This window comes from Pleurodeles waltl, chromosome 8 (assembly GCF_031143425.1).
Source record: "Pleurodeles waltl isolate 20211129_DDA chromosome 8, aPleWal1.hap1.20221129, whole genome shotgun sequence".
Lineage (NCBI taxonomy): Eukaryota > Metazoa > Chordata > Amphibia > Caudata > Salamandridae > Pleurodeles > Pleurodeles waltl.
Window position 1 is genome coordinate 189,356,667 of NC_090447.1, and position 27,455 is coordinate 189,384,121.

The 27,455-nt window shown below is 31.1% G+C and overlaps 12 non-coding genes across 12 annotated transcripts; all 12 read left to right on the forward strand.

Annotated features, from left to right (window-relative positions):
• The first annotated feature begins 762 nt into the window (after positions 1-762).
• Positions 763-835, forward strand: TRNAT-CGU (transfer RNA threonine (anticodon CGU)). Its single transcript has one exon. It is a non-coding gene; the product is annotated as a tRNA-Thr (tRNA).
• Positions 836-1,265: 430 nt separating this feature from the next.
• On the forward strand, positions 1,266-1,339 carry TRNAT-AGU (transfer RNA threonine (anticodon AGU)). Its single transcript has one exon. It is a non-coding gene; the product is annotated as a tRNA-Thr (tRNA).
• Positions 1,340-4,800: 3,461 nt separating this feature from the next.
• TRNAT-CGU (transfer RNA threonine (anticodon CGU)) lies at positions 4,801-4,873 on the forward strand. The gene has a single exon. It is a non-coding gene; the product is annotated as a tRNA-Thr (tRNA).
• A 3,973-nt stretch (positions 4,874-8,846) lies between these two features.
• Positions 8,847-8,919, forward strand: TRNAT-UGU (transfer RNA threonine (anticodon UGU)). Its single transcript has one exon. It is a non-coding gene; the product is annotated as a tRNA-Thr (tRNA).
• A 426-nt stretch (positions 8,920-9,345) lies between these two features.
• On the forward strand, positions 9,346-9,419 carry TRNAT-AGU (transfer RNA threonine (anticodon AGU)). The gene has a single exon. It is a non-coding gene; the product is annotated as a tRNA-Thr (tRNA).
• Positions 9,420-10,867: 1,448 nt separating this feature from the next.
• On the forward strand, positions 10,868-10,940 carry TRNAT-CGU (transfer RNA threonine (anticodon CGU)). The gene has a single exon. It is a non-coding gene; the product is annotated as a tRNA-Thr (tRNA).
• Positions 10,941-13,386: 2,446 nt separating this feature from the next.
• Positions 13,387-13,460, forward strand: TRNAT-AGU (transfer RNA threonine (anticodon AGU)). Its single transcript has one exon. It is a non-coding gene; the product is annotated as a tRNA-Thr (tRNA).
• Positions 13,461-16,419: 2,959 nt separating this feature from the next.
• On the forward strand, positions 16,420-16,493 carry TRNAT-AGU (transfer RNA threonine (anticodon AGU)). Its single transcript has one exon. It is a non-coding gene; the product is annotated as a tRNA-Thr (tRNA).
• Positions 16,494-19,454: 2,961 nt separating this feature from the next.
• TRNAT-AGU (transfer RNA threonine (anticodon AGU)) lies at positions 19,455-19,528 on the forward strand. Its single transcript has one exon. It is a non-coding gene; the product is annotated as a tRNA-Thr (tRNA).
• A 3,784-nt stretch (positions 19,529-23,312) lies between these two features.
• Positions 23,313-23,386, forward strand: TRNAT-AGU (transfer RNA threonine (anticodon AGU)). Its single transcript has one exon. It is a non-coding gene; the product is annotated as a tRNA-Thr (tRNA).
• Positions 23,387-25,333: 1,947 nt separating this feature from the next.
• TRNAT-AGU (transfer RNA threonine (anticodon AGU)) lies at positions 25,334-25,407 on the forward strand. Its single transcript has one exon. It is a non-coding gene; the product is annotated as a tRNA-Thr (tRNA).
• Positions 25,408-27,166: 1,759 nt separating this feature from the next.
• TRNAT-AGU (transfer RNA threonine (anticodon AGU)) lies at positions 27,167-27,240 on the forward strand. Its single transcript has one exon. It is a non-coding gene; the product is annotated as a tRNA-Thr (tRNA).
• Positions 27,241-27,455: the final 215 nt, after the last annotated feature.

A 27,455-nucleotide genomic window follows, 5' to 3' on the forward strand; every position in this document is an offset into this window, starting at 1 on the left:
AAGAAAAGGCAAGAGACGACAAATAAATTAAGAGTTCAATTTAACCAATGCATTTTACTCACAACACATAATTCAATATTCTATAAGTAGGGTAGGTCACTCATTAAGGAAGTATTCTTAAATAAATTTGATTTTCTCACCTATAGAGTTTGACAACAGAGTTGTATCAACTTAGAAAATAAAATAAAAAAAAACAGATTTCTACTGCACTCCATTCTACTAGCAATTGCAGTAAACTTTGTCATGAAAGTTCTCTGGCTTTGTTGCTTTGACTGCCCGTCTAATGAACAGGAGATCCTGAGTTCAAATATCCACCACACCGTGCTCTTTTTCATAGTTAAATAACAGATTATTTTCATTAGATGATCCTTTGATATAATGTTAAAATGAAAAATTTGAGTAACTTACTATTGAACAGTTCATCTTAATACTAAATAAAATTCTGAGTATTTTCGAGATGACAGAAGCAAGACTGTGAATGTAAAATGAAGGGTATATCAAAGAGGAAGATAAATATAAAATAAAGTGCTAGAGTTGAAGAAGAAAAGTGATACACTCCTCTACAATAATAATTTGTGAGCCACTGAAAAATGGAGTCTACTTTTATGAATACTTTTTAACTAAATCTTAGGTACTCTTCTTAAGTGATGGGGATTTTTTTTATGTTTAACGTAATAACACAGATAAAAAAAGACTCCACAGAAGGTATTGAAAAGCAATAATGGCAACTAAGTCAATTATTCAATCATTTTGAGAGTAAGAGGTGCTGTGGCTTAGTGGTTAAAGCGCCTGTCTCGTAAACAGGAAATCCTGAGTTCAAATCTCAGCAGCACCTCAGTTTTGCTCCAAACTTATAGAATTGAATTTTTTCAAGTAAATATTAAATACAGTTTCAAAACAAGAGTAGTGTCCTGTTCACTTTAGAATGCTTCATCTCATAATGAAAAATGCACTTGGTATTTTGCAGAATTTCAAAGCAATGCAATAAATGAATAAGGGAAATGAGAATTATACCAAAGAAGAAAGAAAGAAAATTCAATTTAGAGTTGAATTTTTGTAATGCATTTCACTCACAAGACATAATTCAATATTCTAAAAGAACGGTAAATCACCTCTTAAGGAAGAATTTTTAGATAAATAAATTTAGTGTTCTCACCTATAGTGTTTAAGAAGAGAGTTGTGGGAACTTAGAAAAGAAAATGAAAAATAAAATGATTTCTATGTCACTCCATTCAGCTAACTATTCCAGTGATGTTTGTCAAGCAGGTGCTGTGGCTTAGCTGGTTAAAGCGCCTGTCTAGTAAACAGGAGATCCTGAGTTCAAATCTCAGCAGCACCTTGATATTTTTATTCTTAAATTACAGATCAGTTTCGTTAGATACTCTCTGATACAATTAAAAAATGAAAAATCTGAGTCATCTTACTAATAGACAGTTCATCTTAATATTAAATAAAATTCAGAGAATTTTCATGGTAACAGAAGCAAAACTTTGAATGTAAAATGAAGAGTATATCAAATAGCAAGGTATATATGAACTAAAACCTTAGAGTTGAAGACAACTGATGTATTCCTCTACAATTATTATTTGTAAACCACTCAAAAATGTAATCTACTTTTATAAGTACTTGTTAACTAAAATGTAGGTATTCTTGTTAAGTGATGGGGAATCCTTTTTTGTTCAACGTTTCACCACAGATAAAGAAGACTGCACTAAAGGCACTGAGGACAAGTCATCTCCACTAAGTCAGTTATTCAATATTTGTAAGATAAGTAGGTGCTGTTGTTTAGTGGTCAAAGCTCCTGTCTCATAACTAGGATGTCCTGTGTTTAAATTCCAGCAACAATTTAGATTTAGTCTAAACTTTTAAAATTCAATTTCTTCAAGTAAACGTTCAAAAAAGTTTAAAAACAAGAGTAGTGTTCTGTTGACTTTAGAATGCTTGATCTCCAAATGAAACAAACACTTGGTGTTTTGCAGAATTCGAAAGTAATACCATAAATGAATAGGGGAAAAGAGAATGTCAAAGAAAAGGAAAGAGACGACAAATAAATTAAGAGTTCAATTTAACCAATGCATTTTACTCACAACACATAATTCAATCTTCTATAAGTAAGGTAAGTCACTCATTAAGGAAGTATTCTTAAATAAATTTGATCTTCTCACCTATAGAGTTTGACAACAGAGTTGTATCAACTTAGTAATGAAAATAAAAAAAAAACAGATTTCTACTGCACTCCATTCTACTAGCAATTGCAGTAAACTTTGTCATGAAAGTTCTCTGGCTTAGTTGCTTTGACTGCCCGTCTACTAAACAGGAGATCCTGAATTCAAATCTCCACAACACCGTGCTCTTTTTCATAGTTAAATAACAGATTATTTTCATTAGATGATCCTTTGATATAATGTTAAAATGAAAAATTTGAGTAACTTACTATTGAACAGTTCATCTTAATACTAAATAAAATTCCGAGTATTTTCGAGATGACAGAAGCAAGACTGTGAATGTAAAATGAAGGGTATATCAAAGAGGAAGATAAATATAAAATAAAGTGCTAGAGTTGAAGAAGAAAAGTGATACAATCCTCTACAATAATAATTTGTGAGCCACTGAAAAATGTAGTCTACTTTTATGAATACTTTTTAACTAAATCTTAGGTACTCTTCTTAAGTGATGGGGAATTCTTTTATGTTTAACGTAATAACACAGATAAAAAAAGACTCCACAGAAGGTATTGAAAAGCAATAATGGCAACTAAGTCAGTTATTCATTCATTTTAAGAGTAAGAGGTGCTGTGGCTTAGTGGTTAATGCACCTGTCTCGTAAACAGAAAATCCTGAGTTCAAATCTCAGTTTTGCTCCAAACTTATAGAATTGAATTTTTTCAAGTAAATATTAAATACAGTTTCAAAACAAGAGTAGTGTCCTGTTCACTTTAGAATGCTTCATCTCATAATGAAAAAAGCACTTGGTATTTTGCAGAATTTCAAAGCAATGCAATGAATGAATAAGGGAAATGAGAATTATAACAAAGAGGAAAGAGAAGAAAATTCAATTTAGAGTTGAATTTTTGTAATGCATTTCACTCACAAGAAATAATTCAATATTCTAAAAGAACGGTAAGCTACCTCTTAAGGAAGAATTTTTAAATACATTTAGTGTTCTCACCTATAGTGTTTAAGAAGAGAGTTGTGGGAACTTAGAAAAGAAAATGAAAAAAAAAATGATTTCTATTTCACTCCATTCAGCTAACTATTCCAGTGACGTTTGTCAAACAAGTCCTGTGGCTTAGCTGGTTAAAGCACCTGTCTAGTAAACAGGAAATCCTGAGTTCAAATCTCAGCAGCATCTTAATATTTTTATTCTTAAATTACAGATCAGTTTCCTTAGATACTCTCTGATACAATTAAAAAATGAAAAATCTGAGTCATCTTACTAGTAGACAGTTCATCTTAATATTAAATAAAATTCAGAGAATTTTCATGGTAACAGAAGCAAAACTTTGAATGTAAAATGAAGAGTAAATCAAATAGCAAGGTATATATGAACTAAAACCTTAGAGTTGAAGACTACTGATGTATTCCTCTACAATTATTATTTGTAAACCACTCAAAAATGTAATCTACTTTTATAAGTACTTGTTAACTAAAATGTAGGTATTCTTGTTAAGTGATGGGGAATCCTTTTTTGTTCAACGTTTCACCACAGATAAAGAAGACTGCACTAAAGGCACTGAGGACAAGTCATCTCCACTAAGTCAGTTATTCAATATTTGTAAGATAAGTAGGTGCTGTTGTTTAGTGGTCAAAGCTCCTGTCTCATAACTAGGATGTCCTGTGTTTAAATTCCAGCAACAATTTAGATTTAGTCCAAACTTTTAACATTCAATTTCTTCAAGTAAACGTTCAATAAAGCTTAAAAACAAGAGTAGTGTTCTGTTGACTTTAGAATGCTTGATCTCCAAATGAAACAAACACTTGGTGTTTTGCAGAATTCGAAAGTAATACCATAAATGAATAGGGGAAAAGAGAATGTCAAAGAAAAGGAAAGAGACGACAAATAAATTAAGATTTCAATTTAACCAATGCATTTTACTCACAACACATAATTCAATCTTCTATAAGTAGGGTAAGTCACTCATTAAGGAAGTATTCTTAAATAAATTTGATTTTCTCACCTATAGAGTTTGACAACAGAGTTGTATCAACTTAGAAAATAAAATAAAAAAAGAACAGATTTCTACTGCACTCCATTCTACTAGCAATTGCAGTAAACTTTGTCATGCAACTTCTCTGGCTTAGTTGCTTTGACTGCCCGTCTAATAAACAGGAGATCCTGAGTTCAAATCTCCACAATGCCGTGCTCTTTTTCATAGTTAAATAACAGATTATTTTCATTAGATGATCCTTTGATATAATGTTAAAATGAAGAATTTGAGTAACTTACTATTGAACAGTTCATCTTAATACTACATAAAATTCCGAGTATTTTCGAGATGACAGAAGCAAGACTGTGAATGTAAAATGAAGGGTATATCAAAGAGGAAGATAAATATAGAATAAAGTGCTAGAGTTGAAGAAGAAAAGTGATACAATCCTCTACAATAATAATTTGTGAGCCACTGAAAAATGTAGTCTACTTTTATGAATACTTTTTAACTAAATCTTAGGTACTCTTCTTAAGTGATGGGGAATTCTTTTATGTTTAACGTAATAACACAGATAGAAAAAGACTCCACAGAAGGTATTGAAAAGCAATAATGGCAACTAAGTCAGTTATTCAATCATTTTAAGAGTAAGAGGTGCTGTGGCTTAGTGGTTAAAGCGCTTGTCTCGTAAACAGGAACTCTTGAGTTCAAATCTCAGCAGCACCTCAGTTTTGCTCCAAACTTCTAGAATTGAATTTTTTCAAGTAAATATTAAATACAGTTTCAAAACAAGAGTAGTGTCCTGTTCACTTTAGAATGCTTCATCTCATAATGAAAAAAGCACTTGGTATTTTGCAGAATTTCAAAGCAATGCAATGAATGAATAAGGGAAATGAGAATTATAACAAAGAGGAAAGAGAAGAAAATTCAATTTAGAGTTGAATTTTTGTAATGCATTTCACTCACAAGACATAATTCAATATTCTAAAAGAACGGTAAGCCACCTCTTAAGGAAGAATTTTTAAATAAATTTAGTGTTCTCACCTATAGTGTTTAAGAAGAGAGTTGTGGGAACTTAGAAAAGAAAATGAAAAAAAAAATGATTTCTATTTCACTCCATTCAGCTAACTATTCCAGTGAAGTTTGTCAAGCAGGTTCTGTGGCTTAGCTGGTTAAGGCACCTGTCTAGTAAACAGGATGATCCTGAGTTCAAATCTCAGCGGCACCTTGATATTTTTATTCTTAAATTACAGATCAGTTTCCTTAGATACTCTCTGATACAATTAAAAAATGAAAAATCTGAGTCATCTTCCTAATAGACAGTTCATCATAATATTAAATAAAATTCAGAGAATTTTCATGGTAACAGAAGCAAAACTTTGAATGTAAAATGAAGAGTAAATCAAATAGCAAGGTATATATGAACTAAAACCTTAGAGTTGAAGATAACTGATGTATTCCTCTACAATTATTATTTGTAAACCACTCAAAAATGTAATCTACTTTTATAAGTACTTGTTAACTAAAATGTAGGTATTCTTGTTAAGTGATGGGGAATCCTTTTTAGTTCAACATTTCACCACAGATAAAGAAGACTGCACTAAAGGCACTGAGGACAAGTCATCTCCACTAAGTCAGTTATTCAATATTTGTAAGATAAGTAGGTGCTGTTGTTTAGTGGTCAAAGCTCCTGTCTCATAACTAGGATGTCCTTTGTTTAAATTCCAGCAACAATTTAGATTTAGTCCAAACTTTTAAAATTCTATTTCTTCAAGTAAACGTTCAATAAAGCTTAAAAACAAGAGTAGTGTTCTGTTGACTTTAGAAGGCTTGATCTCTAAATGAAACAAAAACTTGGTGTTTTGCAGAATTCGAAAGTTATACCATAAATGAATAGGGGAAAAGAGAATGTCAAAGAAAAGGAAAGAGACGACAAATAAATTAAGAGTTCAATTTAACCAATGCATTTTACTCACAACACATAATTCAATCTTCTATAAGTAGGGTAAGTCACTCATTAAGGAAGTATTCTTAAATAAATGTGATTTTCTCAGCTATAGAGTTTGACAACAGAGTTGTATCAACTTAGTAATGAAAATAAAAAAAAACAGATTTCTACTGCACTCCATTCTACTAGCAATTGCAGTAAACTTTGTCATGAAAGTTCTCTGGGTTAGTTGCTTTGACTACTCGTCTACTAAACAGGAGATCCTGAATTCACATCTCCACAACACCGTGCTCTTTTTCATAGTTAAATAACAGATTATTTTCATTAGATGATCCTTTGATATAATGTTAAAATCAAGAATTTGAGTAACTTACTATTGAACAGTTCATCTTAATACTAAATAAAATTCCGAGTATTTTCGAGATGACAGAATCAAGACTGTGAATGTAAAATGAAGGGTATATCAAAGAGGAAGATAAATATAAAATAAAGTGCTAGAGTTGAAGAAGAAAAGTGATACAATCCTCTACAATAATAATTTGTGAGCCACTGAAAAATGTAGTCTACTTTTATGAATACTTTTTAACTAAATCTTAGGTACTCTTCTTAAGTGATGGGGAATTCTATTATGTTTAACGTAATAACACAGATAAAAAAAGACTCCACAGAAGGTATTGAAAAGCAATAATGGCAACTAAGTCAGTTATTCAATCATTTTAAGAGTAAGAGGTGCTGTGGCTTAGTAGTTAAAGCGCCTCTCTCATAAACGGGAAATCCTGAGTTCAGATTTCAGCAGCCCCTCAGTTTTGCTCCAAACTTATAGAATTGAATTTTTTCAAGTAAATATTAAATACAGTTTCAAAACAAGAGTAGTGTCCTGTTCACTTTAGAATGCTTCATCTCATAATGAAAAAAGCACTTGGTATTTTGCAGAATTTCAAAGCAATGCAATGAATGAATAAGGGAAATGAGAATTATAACAAAGAGGAAAGAGAAGAAAATTCAATTTAGTGTTGAATTTTTGTAATGCATTTCACTCACAAGACATCATTCAATATTCTAAAAGAATGGTAAGCCACCTCTTAAGGAAGAATTTTTAAATAAATTTAGTGTTCTCACCTATAGTGTTTCAGAAGAGAGTTGTGGGAACTTAGAAAAGAAAATGAAAAAAAAACCGATTTCTATTTCACTCCATTCAGCTAACTATTCCAGTGACATTGGTCAAGCAGGTGATGTGGCTTAGCTGGTTAAAGCGCCTGTCTAGTAGACTGGAGATCCTGAGTTCAAATCTCAGCAGCACCTTGGTATTTTTATTCTTAAATTACAGATCAGTTTCCTTAGATACTCTCTGATACAATAAAAAAATGAAAAATCTGAGTCATCTTTCTAATAGACAGTTCATCTTAATATTAAATAAAATTCAGAGAATTTTCATGGAAACAGAAGCAAAACTTTGAATGTAAAATGAAGAGTAAATCAAATAGCAAGGTATATATGAACTAAAACCTTAGAGTTGAAGACAACTGATGTATTCCTCTACAATTATTATTTGTAAACCACTCAAAAATGTAATCTACTTTTATAAGTACTTGTTAACTAAAATGTAGGTATTCTTGTTAAGTGATGGGGAATCCTTTTTTGTTCAACATTTCACCACAGATAAAGAAGACTGCACTAAAGGCACTGAGGACAAGTCATCTCCACTAAGTCAGTTATTCAATATTTGTAAGATAAGTAGGTGCTGTTGTTTAGTGGTCAAAGCTCCTGTCTCATAACTAGGATGTCCTGTGTTTAAATTCCAGCAACAATTTAGATTTAGTCCAAACTTTTAACATTCAATTTCTTCAAGTAAACGTTCAATAAAGCTTAAAAACAAGAGTAGTGTTCTGTTGACTTTAGAATGCTTGATCTCCAAATGAAACAAACACTTGGTGTTTTGCAGAATTCGAAAGTAATACCATAAATAAATGGGGGAAAAGAGAATGTCAAATAAAAGGAAAGAGACAACAAATAAATTAAGAGTTCAATGTAACCAATGCATTTTACTCACAACACATAATTCAATCTTCTATAAGTAGGGTAAGTCACTCATTAAGGAAGTAATCTTAAATAAATTTGATTTTCTCACCTATAGAGTTTGACAACAGAGTTGGATCAACTTAGAAAATAAAATTTAAAAAAAACAGATTTCTACTGCACTCCATTCTACTAACAATTGCAGTGAGTTTTGTCATGAAAGTTCTCTGGCTTAGTTGCTTTGACTGCCCGCCTAATAAACAGGAGATCCTGAGTTCAAATCTCCACAACGCTGTGCTCTTTTTCATAGTTAAATAACAGATTATTTTCATTAGATGATCCTTTGATATAATGTTAAAATGAAAAATTTGAGTAACTTACTATTGAACAGTTCATCTTAATACTAAATAAAATTCCGAGTATTTTCGAGATGACAGAAGCAAGACTGTGAATGTAAAATGAAGGGTATATCAAAGAGGAAGAAAAATATAAAATAAAGTGCTAGAGTTGAAGAAGAAAGGTGATACAATCCTCTACAATAATAATTTGTGAGCCACTGAAAAATGTAGTCTACTTTTATGAATACTTTTTAACTAAATCTTAGGTACTCTTCTTAAGTGATGGGGAATTCTTTTATGTTTAACGTAATAACACAGATAAAAAAAGACTCCACAGAAGGTATTGAAAAGCAATAATGGCAACTGAGTCAGTTATTCAATCATTTTAAGAGTAAGAGGTGCTGTGGCTTAGTGGTTAAAGCACCTGTCTTGTAAACAGGAAATCCTGAATTCAAATCTCAGCAGCACCTCAGTTTTGCTCCAAACTTATAGAATTGAATTTTTTCAAGTAAATATTAAATACAGTTTCAAAACAAGAGTAGTGTCCTGTTCACTTTAGAATGCTTCATCTCATAATGAAAAAAGCACTTGGTATTTTGCAGAATTTCAAAGCAATGCAATGAATGAATAAGGGAAATGAGAATTATAACAAAGAGGAAAGAAAAGAAAATTCAATTTAGAGTTGAATTTTTGTAATGTATTTCACTCACAAGACATAATTCAATATTCTAAAAGAACGGTAAGCCACCTCTTAAGGAAGAATTTTTAAATAAATTTAGTGTTCTCACCAATAGTGTTTAAGAAGAGAGTTGTGGGAACTTAGAAAAGAAAATGAAAAAAAAATGATTTCTATTTCACTCCATTCAGCTAACTATTCCAGTGATGTTTGTCAAGCAGGTGCTGTGGCTTAGCTGGTTAAAGCGCCTGTCTAGTAAACAGGAGATCCTGAGTTCAAATCTCAGCAGCACCTTGATATTTTTATTCTTAAATTACAAATCAGTTTCCTTAGATACTCTCTGATACAATTAAAAAATGAAAAATCTGAGTCAACTTACTAATAGACAGTTCATCTTAATATTAAATAAAATTCAGTGAATTTTCGTGGTAACAGAAGCAAAACTTTGAATGTAAAATGAAGAGTAAATCAAATAGCAAGGTATATATGAACTAAAACCTTAGAGTTGAAGATAACTGATGTATTCCTCTACAATTATTATTTGTAAACCACTCAAAAATGTAATCTACTTTTATAAGTACTTGTTAACTAAAATGTAGGTATTCTTGTTAAGTGATGGGGAATCCTTTTTTGTTCAACATTTCACCACAGATAAAGAAGACTGCACTAAAGGCACTGAGGACAAGTCATCTCCACTAAGTCAGGTATTCAATATTTGTAAGATAAGTAGGTGCTGTTGTTTAGTGGTCAAAGCTCCTGTCTCATAACTAGGATGTCCTGTGTTTAAATTCCAGCAACAATTTAGATTTAGTCCAAACTTTTAAAATTCAATTTCTTCAAGTAAACGTTCAAAAAAGTTTAAAAACAAGAGTAGTGTTCTGTTGACTTTAGAATGCTTGATCTCCAAATGAAACAAACACTTGGTGTTTTGCAGAATTCGAAAGTAATACCATAAATGAATAGGGGAAAAGAGAATGTCAAAGAAAAGGAAAGAGACGACAAATAAATTAAGAGTTCAATTTAACCAATGCATTTTACTCACAACACATAATTCAATCTTCTATAAGTAGGGTAAGTCACTCATTAAGGAAGTATTCTTAAATAAATTTGATCTTCTCACCTATAGAGTTTGACAACAGAGCTGTATCAACTTAGAAAAGAAAATTAAAAAAAACAAATTTCTACTGCACTCCATTCTACTAGCAATTGCAGTAAACTTTGTCATGAAAGTTCTCTGGCTTAGTTTCTTTGACTGCCCATCTAATAAACAGGAGATCCTGAGTTCAAATATCCACAACACCGTGCTCTTTTTCATAGTTAAATAACAGATTATTTTCATTAGATGATCCTTTGATATAATGTTAAAATGAAAAATTTGAGTAACTTACTATTGAACAGTTCATCTTAATACTAAATAAAATTCCGAGTATTTTCGAGATGACAGAAGCAAGACTGTGAATGTAAAATGAAGGGTATATCAAAGAGGAAGATAAATATACAATAAAGTGCTAGAGTTGAAGAAGAAAAGTGATACAATCCTCTACAATAATAATTTGTGAGCCACTGAAAAATGTAGTCTACTTTTATGAATACTTTTAAACTAAATCTTAGGTACTCTTCTTAAGTGATGGGGAATTCTTTTATGTTTAACGTAATAACACAGATAAAAAAAGACTCCACAGAAGGTATTGAAAAGCAATAATGGCAACTGAGTCAGTTATTCAATCATTTTAAGAGTAAGAGGTGCTGTGGCTTAGTGGTTAAAGCGCCTGTCTCGTAAACAGGAAATCCTGAGTTCAAATCTCAGCAGCACCTCAGTTTTGCTCCAACCTTATTGAATTGAATTTTTTCAAGTAAATATTAAATACAGTTTCAAAACAAGAGTAGTGTCCTGTTCACTTTAGAATGCTTCATCTCATAATGAAAAAAGCACTTGGTATTTTGCAGAATTTCAAAGCAATGCAATGAATGAATAAGGGAAATGAGAATTAGAATAAAGAGGAAAGAGAAGAAAATTCAATTTAGAGTTGAATTTTTGTAATGCATTTCACTCACAAGACATAATTCAATATTCTAAAAGAACGGTAAGCCACCTCTTAAGGAAGAATTTTTAAATAAATTTAGTGTTCTCACCTATAGTGTTTTATGAAGAGAGTTGTGGGAACTTAGAAAAGAAAATGAAAAAAAATGATTTCTATGTCACTCCATTCAGCTCACTATTCCAGTGATGTTTGTCAAGCAGGTGCTGTGACTTAGCTGGTTAAAGGGACTGTCTAGTAAACTGGAGATCCTGAGTTCAAATCTCAGCAGCACCTTGTTATTTTTATTCTTAAATTACAGATCAGTTTCCTTGGATACTCTCTGATACAATTAAAAAATGAAAAAATCTGAGTCATCTTACTAATAGACAGTTCATCTTAATATTAAATAAAATTCAGAGAATTTTCATGGTAACAGAAGCAAAACTTTGAATGTAAAATGAAGAGTGAATCAAATAGCAAGGTATATATGAACTAAAACCTTAGAGTTGAAGACAACTGATGTATTCCTCTACAATTATTATTTGTAAACCACTCAAAAATGTAATCTACTTTTATGAGTACTTGTTAACTAAAATGTAGGTATTCTTGTTAAGTGAAGGGGAATCCTTTTTTGTTCAACGTTTCACCACAGATAAAGAAGACTGCACTAAAGGCACTGTGGACAAGTCATCTCCACTAAGTCAGTTATTCAATATTTGTAAGATAAGTAGGTGCTGTTGTTTAGTGGTCAAAGCTCCTGTCTCATAACTAGGATGTCCTGTGTTTAAATTCCAGCAACAATTTAGATTTAGTCCAAACTTTTAAAATTCAATTTCTTCAAGTAAACGTTCAATAAAGTTTAAAAACAAGAGTAGTGTTCTGTTGACTTTAGAATGCTTGATCTCCAAATGAAACAAACACTTGGTGTTTTGCAGAATTCGAAAGTAATACTTAAAAGAATAGGGGAAAAGAGAATGTCAAAGAAAAGGAAAGAGACGACAAATAAATTAAGAGTTCAATTTAAACAATGCATTTTACTCACAACACATAATTCAATCTTCTATAAGTAGGGTAAGTCACTCATTAAGGAAGTATTCTTAAATAAATTTGATCTGCTCACCTATAGAGTTTGACCACAGAGTTGTATCAACTTAGAAAAGAAAATTAAAAAAACAGATTTCTACTGCACTCCATTCTACTAGCAATTGCAGTAAACTTTGACATGAAAGTTCTCTGGCTTAGTAGCATTGACTGCCCGTCTAATAAACAGGAGATCCTGAGTTCAAATCTCTACAACACTGTGCTCTTTTTCATAGTTAAATAACAGATTATTTTCATTAGATGATCCTTTGATATAATGTTAAAATGAAAAATTTGAGTAACTTACTATTGAACAGTTCATCTTAATACTAAATAAAATTCTGAGTATTTTCGAGATGACAGAAGCAAGACTGTGAATGTAACATGAAGGGTATATCAAAGAGGAAGATAAATATAAAATAAAGTGCTAGAGTTGAAGAAGAAAAGTGATACAATCCTCTACAATAATAATTTGTGAGCCACTGAAAAATGTAGTCTACTTTTATGAATACTTTTTAACTAAATCTTAGGTACTCTTCTTAAGTGATGGGGAATTCTTTTATGTTTAACTTAATAACACAGATAAAAAAAGACTCCACAGAAGGTATTGAAAAGCAATAATGGCAACTAAGTCAGTTATTCAATCATTTTAAGTGTAAGAGGTTCTGTGGCTTAGTGGTTAAAACACCTGTCTCGTAAACAGAAAATCCTGAGTTCAAATCTCAGTAGGACCTCAGTTTTGCTCCAAACTTATAGAATTGAATTTTTTCAAGTAAATATTACATACAGTTTCAAAACAAGAGTAGTGTCCTGTTCAATTTAGAATGCTTCATCTCATAATGAAAAAAGCACTTGGCATTTTGCAGAATTTCAAAGCAATGCAATGAATGAATAAGGGAAATGAGAATTATAACAAAGAGGAAAGAGAAGAAAATTCAATTTAGAGTTGAATTTTTGTAATGCATTTCACTCACAAGACATAATTCAATATTCTAAAAGAACGGTAAGCCACCTCTTAAGATAGAATTTTTAAATAAATTTAGTGTTCTCACCTATAGTGTTTAAGAAGAGAGTTGTGGGAACTTAGAAAAGAAAATGAAAAAAAAATGATTTCTATTTCACTCCATTCAGCTAACTATTCCAGTGACGTTTGTCAAGCAGGTTCTGTGGCTTAGCTGGTTAAAGCGCCTGTCTAGTAAACAGGAGATCCAGAGTTCAAATCTCAGCAGCACCTTGATATTTTTATTCTTAAATTACAGATCAGTTTCCTTAGATTCTCTCTGATACAATTAAAAAATGAAAAATCTGAGTCATCTTACTAATAGACAGTTCATCTTAATATTAAATAAAATTCAGTGAATTTTCATGGTAACAGAAGCAAAACTTTGAATGTAAAATGAAGAGTGAATCAAATAGCAAGGTATATATGAACTAAAACCTTAGAGTTGAAGACAACTGATGTATTCCTCTACAATTATTATTTGTAAACCACTCAAAAATGTAATCTACTTTTATGAGTACTTGTTAACTAAAATGTAGGTATTCTTGTTAAGTGAAGGGGAATCCTTTTTTGTTCAACGTTTCACCACAGATAAAGAAGACTGCACTAAAGGCACTGTGGACAAGTCATCTCCACTAAGTCAGTTATTCAATATTTGTAAGATAAGTAGGTGCTGTTGTTTAGTGGTCAAAGCTCCTGTCTCATAACTAGGATGTCCTGTGTTTAAATTCCAGCAACAATTTAGATTTAGTCCAAACTTTTAAAATTCAATTTCTTCAAGTAAACGTTCAATAAAGTTTAAAAACAAGAGTAGTGTTCTGTTGACTTTAGAATGCTTGATCTCCAAATGAAACAAACACTTGGTGTTTTGCAGAATTCGAAAGTAATACTTAAAAGAATAGGGGAAAAGAGAATGTCAAAGAAAAGGAAAGAGACGACAAATAAATTAAGAGTTCAATTTAAACAATGCATTTTACTCACAACACATAATTCAATCTTCTATAAGTAGGGTAAGTCACTCATTAAGGAAGTATTCTTAAATAAATTTGATCTGCTCACCTATAGAGTTTGACCACAGAGTTGTATCAACTTAGAAAAGAAAATTAAAAAAACAGATTTCTACTGCACTCCATTCTACTAGCAATTGCAGTAAACTTTGACATGAAAGTTCTCTGGCTTAGTAGCATTGACTGCCCGTCTAATAAACAGGAGATCCTGAGTTCAAATCTCTACAACACTGTGCTCTTTTTCATAGTTAAATAACAGATTATTTTCATTAGATGATCCTTTGATATAATGTTAAAATGAAAAATTTGAGTAACTTACTATTGAACAGTTCATCTTAATACTAAATAAAATTCTGAGTATTTTCGAGATGACAGAAGCAAGACTGTGAATGTAACATGAAGGGTATATCAAAGAGGAAGATAAATATAAAATAAAGTGCTAGAGTTGAAGAAGAAAAGTGATACAATCCTCTACAATAATAATTTGTGAGCCACTGAAAAATGTAGTCTACTTTTATGAATACTTTTTAACTAAATCTTAGGTACTCTTCTTAAGTGATGGGGAATTCTTTTATGTTTAACTTAATAACACAGATAAAAAAAGACTCCACAGAAGGTATTGAAAAGCAATAATGGCAACTAAGTCAGTTATTCAATCATTTTAAGTGTAAGAGGTTCTGTGGCTTAGTGGTTAAAACACCTGTCTCGTAAACAGAAAATCCTGAGTTCAAATCTCAGTAGGACCTCAGTTTTGCTCCAAACTTATAGAATTGAATTTTTTCAAGTAAATATTACATACAGTTTCAAAACAAGAGTAGTGTCCTGTTCAATTTAGAATGCTTCATCTCATAATGAAAAAAGCACTTGGCATTTTGCAGAATTTCAAAGCAATGCAATGAATGAATAAGGGAAATGAGAATTATAACAAAGAGGAAAGAGAAGAAAATTCAATTTAGAGTTGAATTTTTGTAATGCATTTCACTCACAAGACATAATTCAATATTCTAAAAGAACGGTAAGCCACCTCTTAAGGAAGAATTTTTAAATACATTTAGTGTTCTCACTTATAGTGTTTAAGAAGAGAGTTGTGGGAACTTAGAAAAGAAAATGAAAAAAAAATGATTTCTATTTCACTCCATTCAGCTAACTATTCCAGTGACATTTGTCAGGCAGGTGCTGTGGCTTAGCTGGTTAAAGCAGCTGTCCAGTAAACCGGAGATCCTGAGTTCAAATCTTCACAACACCGTGCTCTTTTTCATAGTTAAATAACAGATTATTTTCATTAGATGATCCTTTGATATAATGTTAAAATGAAACATTTGAGTTACTTACTATTGAACAGTTCATCTTAATACTAAATAAAATTCCGAGTATTTTTGAGATGACAGAAGCAAGACTGTGAATGTAAAATGAAGGGTATATCAAAGAGGAATATAAATATAAAATAAAGTGCTAGAGTTGAAGAAGAAATGTGATACAATCATCTACGATAATAATTTGTGAGCCACTGAAAAATGTAGTCTACTTTTATGAATACTTTTTAACTAAATCTTAGGTACTCTTCTTAAGTGATGGGGAATTCTTTTATGTTTAACGTAATAACACAGATAAAAAAATAGTCCACAGAAGGTATTGAAAAGCAATAATGGCAACTAAGTCAGTTATTCAATCATTTTAAAAGTAAGAGGTCCTGTGACTTAGTGGTTAAAGCACCTGTCTCGTAAACAGGAAATCCTGAGTTCAAATCTCAGCAGCACCTCAGTTTTGCTCCAAACTTATAGAATTGAATTTTTTCAAGTAAATATTAAATACAGTTTCAAAACAAGAGTAGTGTCCTGTTCAATTTAGAATGCTTCATCTCATAATGAAAAAAGCACTTGGCATTTTGCAGAATTTCAAAGCAATGCAATGAATGAACAAGGGAAAGGAGAATTATAACAAAGAGGAAAGAGAAGAAAATTCAATTTAGAGTTGAATTTTTGTAATGCATTTCACTCACAAGACCTAATTCAATATTCTAAAAGAACGGTAAGCCACCTCTTAAGGAAGAATTTTTAAATACATTTAGTTTTCTCACCTATAGTGTTTAAGAAGAGAGTTGTGGGAACTTAGAAAAGAAAATGAAAAAAAAAATGATTTCTATGTCACTCCATTCAGCTAACTATTCCAGTGACGTTTGTCAAGCAGGTGTTGTGGCTTAGCTGGTTAAAGCGCCTGTCTAGTAAACAGGAGGTCCTGAGTTCAAATCTCAGCGGCACCTTGATATTTTTATTCTTAAATTACAGATCAGTTTCCTTAGATACTCTCTGATACAATTAAAAAATGAAAAATCTGAGTCATCTTACTAATAGACAGTTCATCTTAACATTAAATAAAATTCAGAGGATTTTCATGGTAACAGAAGCAAAAATTTGAATGTAAAATGAAGAGTAAATCAAATAGCAAGGTATATATGAACTAAAACCTTAGAGTTGAAGACAACTGATGTATTCCTCTACAATTATTATTTGTAAACCACTCAAAAATGAAATCTACTTTTATAAGTACTTGTTAACTAAAATGTAGGTATTCTTGTTAAGTGATGGGGAATCCTTTTTTGTTCAATGTTTCACCACAGATAAAGAAGACTGCACTAAAGGCACTGAGGACAAGTCATCTCCACTAAGTCAGTTATTCAATATTTGTAAGATAAGTAGGTGCTGTTGTTTAGTGGTCAAAGCTCCTGTCTCATAACTAGGATGTCCTGTGTTTAAATTCCAGCAACAATTTAGATTTAGTCCAAACTTTTAAAATTCCATTTCTTCAAGTAAACGTTCAATAAAGTTTAAAAACAAGAGTAGTGTTCTGTTGACTTTAGAATGCTTGATCTCCAAATGAAACAAACACTTGGTGTTTTGCAGAATTCGAAAGTAATACCATAAAAGAATAGGGGAAAAGAGAATGTCAAAGAAAAGGAAAGAGACGACAAATAAATTAAGAGTTCAATTTAACCAATGCATTTTACTCACAACACATAATTCAATCTTCTATAAGTAGGGTAAGTCACTCATTAAGGAAGTATTCTTAAATAAATTTGATCTGCTCACCTATAGAGTTTGACCACAGAGTTGTATCAACTTAGAAAAGAAAATTTAAAAAACAGATTTCTACTGCACTCCATTCTACTAGCAATTGCAGTAAACTTTGTCATGAAAGTTCTCTGGCTTAGTAACTTTGACTGCCCGTCTAATAAACAGGAGAGCCTGAGTTCAAATCTCCACAACACTGTGCTCTTTTTCATAGTTAAATAACAGATTATTTTCATTAGATGATCCTTTGATATAATGTTAAAATGAAAAATTTGAGTAACTTACTATTGAACAGTTCATCTTAATACTAAATAAAATTCCGAGTATTTTCGAGATGACAGAAGCAAGACTGTGAATGTAACATGAAGGGTATATCAAAGAGGAAGATAAATATAAAATAAAGTGCTAGAGTTGAAGAAGAAAAGTGATACAATCCTCTACAATAATAATTTGTGAGCCACTGAAAAATGTAGTCTACTTTTATGAATACTTTTTAACTAAATCTTAGGTACTCTTCTTAAGTGATGGGGAATTCTTTTATGTTTAACTTAATAACACAGATAAAAAAAGACTCCACAGAAGGTATTGAAAAGCAATAATGGCAACTAAGTCAGTTATTCAATCATTTTAAGTGTAACAGGTTCTGTGGCTTAGTGGTTAAAACACCTGTCTCGTAAACAGAAAATCCTGAGTTCAAATCTCAGTAGGACCTCAGTTTTGCTCAAAACTTATAGAATTGAATTTTTTCAAGTAAATATTACATACAGTTTCAAAACAAGAGTAGTGTCCTGTTCAATTTAGAATGGTTCATCTCATAATGAAAAAAGCACTTGGCATTTTGCAGAATTTCAAAGCAATGCAATGAATGAATAAGGGAAATGAGAATTATAACAAAGAGGAAAGAGAAGAAAATTCAATTTAGAGTTGAATTTTTGTAATGCATTTCACTCACAAGACATAATTCAATATTCTAAAAGAACGGTAAGCCACCTCTTAAGGAAGAATTTTTAAATACATTTAGTGTTCTCACTTATAGTGTTTAAGAAGAGAGTTGTGGGAACTTAGAAAAGAAAATGAAAAAAAAATGATTTCTATTTCACTCCATTCAGCTAACTATTCCAGTGACATTTGTCAGGCAAGTGCTGTGGCTTAGCTGGTTAAAGTAGCTGTCCAGTAAACCGGAGATCCTGAGTTCAAATCTTCACAACACCGTGCTCTTTTTCATAGTTAAATAACAGATTATTTTCATTAGATGATCCTTTGATATAATGTTAAAATGAAAAATTTGAGTAACTTACTATTGAACAGTTCATCTTAATACTAAATAAAATTCCGAGTATTTTTGAGATGACAGAAGCAAGACTGTGAATGTAAAATGAAGGGTATATCAAAGAGGAATATAAATATAAAATAAAGTGCTAGAGTTGAAGAAGAAAAGTGATACAATCATCTACGATAATAATTTGTGAGCCACTGAAAAATGTAGTCTACTTTTATGAATACTTTTTAACTAAATCTTAGGTACTCTTCTTAAGTGATGGGGAATTCTTTTATGTTTAACGTAATAACACAGATAAAAAAAGAGTCCACAGAAGGTATTGAAAAGCAATAATGGCAACTAAGTCAGTTATTCAATCATTTTAAGGGTAAGAGGTCCTGTGACTTAGTGGTTAAAGCACCTGTCTCGTAAACAGGAAATCCTGAGTTCAAATCTCAGCAGCACCTCAGTTTTGCTCCAAACTAATAGAATTGAATTTCTTCAAGTAAATATTAAATGCAGTTTCAAAACAAGAGTAGTGTCCTGTTCACTTTAGAATGCTTCATTTCATAATGAAAAGAGCACTTGGTATTTTGCAGAATTTCAAAGCAATGCAATGAATGAATAAGGGAAATGAGAATTATAACAAAGAGTAAAGAGAAGAAAATTCATTTTAGAGTTGAATATTTGTAATGCATTTCACTCACAAGACATAATTCAACATTCTAAAAGAACGGTAAGCCACCTCTTAAGGAACTATTTTTAAATACATTTAGTGTTCTCACCTATAGTGTTTAAGAAGAGAGTTGTGGGAACTTAGAAAAGAAAATGAAACAAAAAAATGATTTCTATTTCACTCTATTCAGCTAACTATTCCAGAGATTTTTGTCTTGCAGGTGCTGTGGCTTAGCTGGTTAAAGCATCTTTCTAGTAAACAGGAGATCCTGAGTTTGAATCTCAGCAGCACCTTGATATTTTTATTCTTAAATTACAGATCAGTTTCCTTAGATACTCTCTGATATAATTAAAAAATGAAAAATCTGAGTCATCTTACTAATAGACAGTTCATCTTAATATTAAATAAAATTCAGAGAATTTTCATGGTAACAGAAGCAATACTTTGAATGTAAAATAAAGAGTAAATCAAATAGCAAGGTATATATGAACTAAAACCTTAGAGTTGAAGACAACTGATGTATTCCTCTACAATTATTATTTGTAAACCACTCAAAAATGTAATACACTTTTATAAGTACTTTTTAACTAAAATGTAGGTATTCTTGTTAAGTGATGGGGAATACTTTTTTGTTTAATGTTTCACCACTGATAAAGAAGACTGCACTAAAGCCACTGAAGAGAAGTCATCTCCACTAAGTCAGTTATTCAATATCTGTAAGATAAGTAGGTGCTGTTGTTTAGTGGTCAAAGCTCCTGTCTCATAACTAGGATGTCCTGTGTTTAAATTCCAGCAACAATTTAGATTTAGTACAAACGTTTAAAATTCATTTTCTACAAAGAAAACGTTCATTAAAGTTTATAGACAAGAGCAGTGTTCTGTTGACTTTAGAATGCTTGAGCTCCAAATGAATTAAACACTTGGTGTTTTGCAGAATTCGAAAGTAATACCATAAATGAATAGGGGAAAAGAGAATGTCAAAGAAAAGGAAAGAGACGACAAATAAATTAAGAGTTCAATTTAACTAATGCATTTTACTCACAACACATAATTCAATGTTCTATAAGTAGTGTAAGTCACTCATTAAGGAAGTATTCTTAAATAAATTTGAACTTCTCACCTATAGAGTTTGACAACAGAGTTGTATCAACTTAGAAAAGAAAATGAAAAAAAAAGATTTCTACTGCAACCCATTCGACTAGAAATTCCAGTAAACTTTGTCATGAAAGTTCTGTGGCTTAGTTGCTTAACCTGCCCATCTAGTAAACAGGAGATCCTGAGTTCAAATCTTCACAACACCTCGCATTTTTTCACAGTTAAATATCAGATTATTTTTATTAGATGATCATTTGATATAATGTTGAAATGAAAAATTTGAGTCAACTTACTATTGAACAGTTCATCTTAATACTAAATAAAATTCTGAGTATTTTCGAGATGACAGAAGCAAGACTGTGAATGTAAAATGAAGGGTATATCATATAGGAAGATAAATATAAAATAAAGCCCTAGAGTTGAAGAAGAAAAGTGATACAATCCTCTACAATAATAATTTGTGAACCACTGGAAAATGTAATCTACTTTTATAAGTACTTTTTAACTAACATGTTCAAATCTCAGCAGCACCTCAGTTTTGCTCCAAACTTATAGAATTGAATTTCTTCAAGTAAATATTAAATACACTTTCAAAACAGGAGTAGTGTCCTGTTCACTTTAGAATGCTTCATCTCATAATGAAAAGAGCACTTGGTTTTTTGCAGAATTTCAAAGCAATGCAATGAATGAATAAGGGAAATGAGAATTATAACAAAGAGGAAAGAAAAGAAAATTCAATTTAGAGTTGAATATTTGTAATGCATTTCACTCACAAGACATAATTCAATATTCTAAAAGAACGGTAAGCCACCTCTTAAGGAAGTATTTTTAAATAAATTTAGTGTTCTCACCTACAGTGTTTAAGAAGAGAGTTGTGGGAACTTAGAAAAGACAATGAAAAAAAAAATGATTTCTATTTCACTCCATTCAACTAACTATTCCAGTAACTTTTGCTAAGCAGGTGCTGTGGCTTAGCTGGTTAAAGTGCGTGTCTAGTAAACAGGAGGTACAGAGTTCAAATCTCAGCAGCACCTTGATATCTTTATTCTTAAATTACAGATCAGATTCCTTAGATACTCTCTGATAGAATTAAAAAATGAAAAATCTGAGTCATCTTACTAATAGACAGTTCATCTTAATATTAAATAAAATTCAGAGAATTTTCATGGTAACAGAAGCAATACTTTGAATGTAAAATGAAGAGTAAATCAAACAGCAAGGTATATATGAACTAAAACCGTAGAGTTGAAGAAAACTGATGTATTCCTCTACAATTATTATTTGTAAACCACTCAAAAATCTAATCCACTTTAATAAGTACTTTTTAACTAAAATGTAGGTGTTCTTGTTAAGTGATGGGGAATCCTTTTTTGTTTAACGTTTCACCACAGATAAAGAAGACTGCACTAAAGGAACTGAGGACAAGTCATCTCCACTAAGTCAGTTATTCAATATCTGTAAGATAAGTAGGTGCTGTTGTTTAGTGGTCAAAGCTCCTGTCTCATAACTAGGATGTCCTGTGTTTAAATTCCAGCAACAATTTAGATTTAGTTGAAACTTTTAAAATTCAATTTCTTCAAGTAAACGTTCAATAAAGTTTACAAACAAGAGTAGTATTCTGTTGAATTTAGAATGCTTGATCTCCAAATGAAACAAACACTTGGTGTTTTGCAGAATTCGAAAGTAATACCATAAATGAACAGGGTAAAAGAGAATGTCAAAGAAAAGGAAAGAGACGACAAATAAATTAAGAGTTCAATTTAACTAATGCATTTTACTCACAACACATAATTCAATATTCTAAAAGTAGGGTAAGTCACTCATTAAGGAAGTATTCTTAAATAAATTTGCTCCTTTCACCTATTGAGTTTGACAACAGAGTTGTATCAACTTAGAAAAGAAAATGAAAAAACAAGATTTCTACTGTACTCAATTCGACTAGCAATTCCAGTAAACTTTGTTATGAAGTTTCTGAGGCTTAGTTGCTTAAACTGCCCATCTAGTAAACAGGAGATCCTGCGTTCAAATCTCCACAACACCTCGCATTTTTTCATAGTTAAATAACAGATTATTTTCATTAGATGATCCTTTGATATAATGTTAAAATGAAAAATTTTAGTCAACTTACTATTGAACAGTTCATCTTAATACTAAATAAAATTCCGAGTATTTTCGAGATGACAGAAGCAAGACTGTGAATGTAAAATGAAGGGTATATCAAAGAGGAAGATATATATAAAATAAAGTGCTAGAGTTGAAGAAGAAAAGTGATGCAATCCTCTACAATAATAATTTGTGAACCACTGAAAAATGTAATCTACTTTTATGAGTATTTTTTAACAAAAACGTAGGTACTCTTCTTAAGTGATGGGGAATTCTTTTATGTTTAAGGTAATAACACAGATCAAAAAAGACTGCACAGAAGGCATTGAAAAGCAAAAATGGCAGCTAAGTCAATTATTCAATCATTTAAAGAGGAAGAGGTGCTGTGGCTTAGGGGTTAAAGTACTTGTTTCATAAAAAGAAACTCCTGAGTTTAAATCTCAGCAGCACCTCAGTTTTGCTCCAAACATATAGAATTGAATTTCTTCAAGTAAATATTAAATACAGTTTCAAAACAAGAGTAGTGTCCTGTTCACTTTAGAATGCTTCATCTCCTAATGAAAAGAGCACTTGGTATTTTGCAGAATTTCAAAGCAATGGAATGAATGAATAAGGGAAATGAGAATTATAACAAAGTGGAAAGAAAAGAAAATTCAATTTAGAGTTGAATATTTGTAATGCATTTCACTCACAAGACATAATTCAATATTCTAAAAGAACGGTAAGCCACCTCTTAATGAAGTATTTTTATAATAAATTTAGAGTTCTCACCTATAGTGTTTAAGAAGAGAGTTGTGGGAACTTAGAAAAGAAAATGAAAAAAAAATGATTTCTATTTCACTCCATTCAGCTAACTATTCCAGTAACTTTTGCCAAGCAGGTGCTGTGGCTTAGCTGGTTAAAGTGCCTGTCTAGTAAACAGGAGGTCCAGAGTTCAAATCTCAGCAGCACCTTGATATTTTTATTCTTAAATTACAGATCAGTTTCCTTAGATACTCTCTGATACAATTAAAAAATGAAAAATCTGAGTCATCTTACTAATAGACAGTTCATCTTAATATTAAATAAAATTCAGAGAATTTTCATGGTTACAGAATCAATACTTTGAATGTAAAATGAAGAGTAAATCAAATAGCAAGGTATATATGAACTAAAACCTTAGAGTTGAAGAAAACTGATGTATTCCAATACAATTATTATTTGTAAACCACTCAAAAATGTAATCCACTTTAATAAGTACGTTTTAACTAAAATGTAGGTGTTCTTGTTAAGTGATGGGGAATCCTTTTTTGTTTAACGTTTCACCACAGATAAAGAAGACTGCACTAAAGGAACTGAGGACAAGTCATCTCCACTAAGTCAGTTATTCAATATCTGTAAGATAAGTAGGTGCTGTTGTTTAGCGGTCAAAGCTCCTGTCTCATAACTAGGATGTCCTGTGTTTAAATTCCAGCAACAATTTAGATTTAGTTGAAACCTTTAAAATTCAATTTCTTCAAGTAAACGTTCAATAAAGTTTACAAACAAGAGTAGTGTTCTGTTGACTTTAGAATGCTTGATCTCCAAATGAAATAAACACTTGGTGTTTTGCAGAATTCGAAAGTAATACCATAAATGAATAGGGGAAAAGAGAATGTCAAAGAAAAGGAAAAAACCAACAAATAAATTAAGAGTTCAATTTAACTAATGCATTTTACTCACAACACATAATTCAATATTCTATAAGTAGGGTAAGTCACTCATTAAGGAAGTATTCTTAAATAAATTTGATCTTCTCACCTATTGAGTTTGACAACAGAGTTGTAACAACTTAGAAAAGAAAATGAAAAAACAAGATTTCTACTGGACCCCATTCGACTAGCAATTCCAGTAAACTTTGTCATGAAGGTTCTGTGGCTTAGTTGCTTAAACACCCATCTAATAAACAGGAGATCCTGAGTTCAAATCTCCACAACACCTCGCATTTTTTCATAGTTAAATAACCGATTATTTTCATTGGATGATCCTTTGATATAATGTTAAAATGAAAAATTTGAGTCAACTTACTATTGAACAGTTCATCTTAATACTAAATAAAATTCTGAGTATTTTCGAGATGACAGAATCAAGACTGTGAATGTAAAATGAAGGGTTTATCATATAGGAACATAAAGATAAAATAAAGCCCTAGGGTTGAAGAAGAAAAGTGATGCAATCCTCTACAATAATAATTTGTGAACCACTGAAAAATGTAATCTACTTTTATGAGTATTTTTTAACAAAAACTTAGGTACTCTTCTTAAGTGATGGGTTATTCTTTTATGTTTAAGGTAATAACACAGATAAAAAAAGACTGCACAGAAGGCATTGAAAAGCAAAAATGGCAGCTAAGTCAATTATTCAATCATTTAAAGAGAAAGAGGTGCTGTGGATTAGCGGTTAAAGTACTTGTTTCATAAACAGAAACTCCTGAGTTTAAATCTCAGCAGCACCTCAGTTTTGCTCCAAACTTATAGAATTGAATTTCTTCAAGTAAGTATTAAATACAGTTTCAAAACAAGAGTAGTGTCCTGTTCACTTTAGAATGCTTCATCTCCTAATGAAAAGAGCACTTGGTATTTTGCAGAATTTCAAAGCAATGCAATGAATGAATAAGGGAAATGAGAATTATAACAAAGTGGAAAGAAAAGAAAATTCTATTTAGAGTTGAATATTTGTAATGCATTTCACTCACAAGACATAATTCAATATTCTAAAAGAACGGTAAGCCACCTCTTAAGGAAGTATTTTTATAATAAATTTAGAGTTATCACCTATAGTGTTTAAGAAGAGAGTTGTGGGAACTTAGAAAAGAAAATGAAAAAAAAATGATTTCTATTTCAATCCATTCAGCTAACTATTCCAGAAACTTTTGGCAAGCAGGTGCTGTGGCTTAGCTGGTTAAAGTGCCTGTCTAGTAAACAGGAGGTCCAGAGTTCAAATCTCAGCAACACCTTGATATTTTTATTCTTAAATTACAGATCAGTTTCCTTAGATACTCTCTGATACAATTAAAAAATGAAAAATCTGAGTCATCTTACTAATAGACAGTTCCTCTAAATATTAAATAAAATTCAGAGAATTTTCATGGTAACAGAAGCAATACTTTGAATGTAAAATGAAGAGTAAATCAAATAGCAAGGCACATATGAACTAAAACCTCAGAGTTGAAGAAAACTGATATATTCCTCTACAATTATTATTCGTAAACCACTCAAAAATGTAATCCACTTTTATAAGTACTTTTTAACTAAAATGTAGGTATTCTTGTTAAGTGATGGAGAATCCTTTTTTGTTCAACGTTTCACTTCAGATAAAGAAGACTGCACTAAAGGCACTGAGGACAAGTCATCTCCGCTAAGTCAGTTATTCAATATCTGCAAGATAAGTAGGTGCTGTTGTTTAGTGGTCAAAGCTCCTGTCTCATAACTAGGATGTCCTGTGTTTAAATTCCAGCAACAATTTAGATTTAGTCCAAACTTTTAAAATTCAATTTCTTCAAGTAAATGTTCAATAAAGTTTACAAACAAGAGTAGTGTTCTGTTGACTTTAGAATGCTTGATCTCCAAATGAAATAAACACGTGGTGTTTTGCAGAATTCGAAAGTAATACCATAAATGAATAGGGGAAAAGAGAATGTCAAAGAAAAGGAAAGAGACGACAAATAAATTAAGAGTTCAATTTAACTAATGCATTTTACTCACAACACATAATTCAATATTCTATAAGTAGGGTAAGTCACTCATTAAGGAAGTATTCTTAAATAAATTTGATCTTCTCACCTATTGAGTTTGACAACAGTTGTACCAACTTAGAAAAGAAAATGAAAAAACAAGATTTCTACTGCACCCCATTCGACTAGCAATTCCAGTAAACTTTGTCACAAAGGTTCTGTGGCTTAGTTGCTTAAACTGCCCATCTAGTAAACAGGAGATCCTGAGTTCAAATCTCCACAACACCTCGCATTTTTTCATAGTTAAATAACAAATTATTTTAATTCGATGATTCTTTGATATAATGTTAAAATAAAAATTTGAGTTAACTTACTATTGAACAGTTCATCTTAATACTAAATAAAATTCTGAGTATTTTCGAGATGACAGAAGCAAGACTGTGAATGTAAAATGAAGGGTATATCATATAGGAAGATAAATATAAAATAAAGCCCTAGAGTTGAAGAAGAAAAGTGATACAATCCTCTACAATAATAATTTGTGAACCACTGAAAAATGTAAGTTACTTTTAAAAGTACTTTTTAACTAAAATGTTCAAATCTCAGCAGCACCTCAGTTTTGCTCCAAACTTATAGAATTGAATTTCTTCAAGTAAATATTAAATACAGTTTCAAAACAAGAGTAGTGTCCTGTTCACTTGAGAATGCTTCATCTCATAATGAAAAAAGCACTTGGTATTTTGCAGAATTTCAAAGCAATGCAATGAATGAATAAGGGAAATGAGAATTATACCAAAGAGGAAAGAGAAGAAAATTCAATTTAGAGTTGAATTTTTGTAATGCATTTCACTCACAAGACATAATTCAATATTCTAAAAGAACGGTAAACCACCTCTTAAGGAAGTATTTTTAAATAAATTTAGTGTTCTCACCCATAGTGTTTAAGAAGAGAGTTGTGGGAACTTAGAAAAGAAAAAAAAATTAAAAAATGATTTCTATTTCACTCCATTCAGCTAACTATTACGGTGACTTTTGCCAAGCAGGTGCTGTGGCTTAGCTGGTTAAAGTGCCTGTCTAGTAAACAGGAGATCCTGAGTTCAAATCTCAGCAGCACCTTGATGTTTTCATTCCTAAATTACAGATCAGTTCTCTTAGATACTCTCTGATACAATTAAAAACTGAAAAATCTGAGTCATCCTAGTGATAGACAGTTCATCTTAATATTAAATACAATTCATAGAATTTTCATGGTAACAGAAGCAATACTTTGAATGTAAAATGAAGAGTAAATCAAATAGCAAGCTATATATGAACTAAAACCTAAGAGTTGA